At 41.0% G+C, this 1,061-nt stretch overlaps 1 non-coding gene across 1 annotated transcript; it reads left to right on the forward strand.

The window, feature by feature from the left end:
- Positions 1-738: 738 nt before the first annotated feature.
- On the forward strand, positions 739-811 carry trnap-ggg (transfer RNA proline (anticodon GGG)). Its single transcript has one exon. It is a non-coding gene; the product is annotated as a tRNA-Pro (tRNA).
- Positions 812-1,061: the final 250 nt, after the last annotated feature.

The following is a 1,061-nucleotide window of genomic DNA, read 5'->3' on the forward strand; positions in this document are numbered from 1 at the left end:
TCTGATCACTGTTTTTAACGATTTTGATGAGACCAGTCAATTACCTGACAGCTTTAGGGTAGGGATACTGACATTACTACACAAAAAGGGAGACAAAACTGACCTCAAGAACTGGAGACACATCACATTTTTAAACTTCCATTGTAAATTTTTTAGTAAACTTTTAGCAACCTGTATGTCTTTGGTTTTAGCAGATCTGATTAACTCCGATCAAACCTGTGCCATTCCTGAGAGGAGGATCACAGTTTTTTTTATTGATCCACGACATCATCTGTTTATGTGGGAGACAGAAATATGAGACTTATGGTTTTATATTTAGATTTTAAAAAGCTTTTGATCGAGTTTCGCACCAATATCTTTTTATGTTATTGCAAAAACATGGTTTTCCCAAAAAATATGTTGAGTGGGTGTGACTGCTGTATCATGATATCACCAGCAAGTATACAATTAACGGGAACCTGACAAAAGCACAGTCCAAATTAACTGCGGTGTACGTCACTTTACATATATACGTTATATATGGATGATTCTAACATATTATGTACGGATTTTTTCAAGTCAATAGGACACTGGATTTGACCCACTGGTATGGACAGGCCTCTGAGTCGAAACTCAACAGAGAAAAGACCCAAGCCCAACCTTATGGACCATGGACTAAGGCAGAAAAGACTGGACTACCCTTGATGGTGACACAGAAGGGACCAAAAAATTGTTGGTATCAAGTTTGGCAAAGACGGAGGCCCCGTAGCTCAGTGGTTAGAGCACTGGTTTGGGAAACCAGGGGTTGTGGGTTCATATCCCACTGGGGCCTCCACTCCCTGAGAAGGGTTGCGTCAGGAAGGGCATCCGGCGTAAAAAAAAAAAAAAAAAATTGTGCCAAACATATATATGCGTTGATCTGAGATGACACGCTGTGGTGACCCCGAAAGGGACAAGCCGAAAGAAACACACACAAGTTTGGCAAAGACGGCTGAGGGAAAACAAATGTGATAGGGGAAGTTAGAAAAGACTCTGGTTCTGGGGACTGAGACAGTTGACCTTTGAAGGGAAAGTGTTCATTA

This window comes from Syngnathoides biaculeatus, chromosome 9 (assembly GCF_019802595.1).
Source record: "Syngnathoides biaculeatus isolate LvHL_M chromosome 9, ASM1980259v1, whole genome shotgun sequence".
In the NCBI taxonomy this organism is placed as follows: domain Eukaryota; kingdom Metazoa; phylum Chordata; class Actinopteri; order Syngnathiformes; family Syngnathidae; genus Syngnathoides; species Syngnathoides biaculeatus.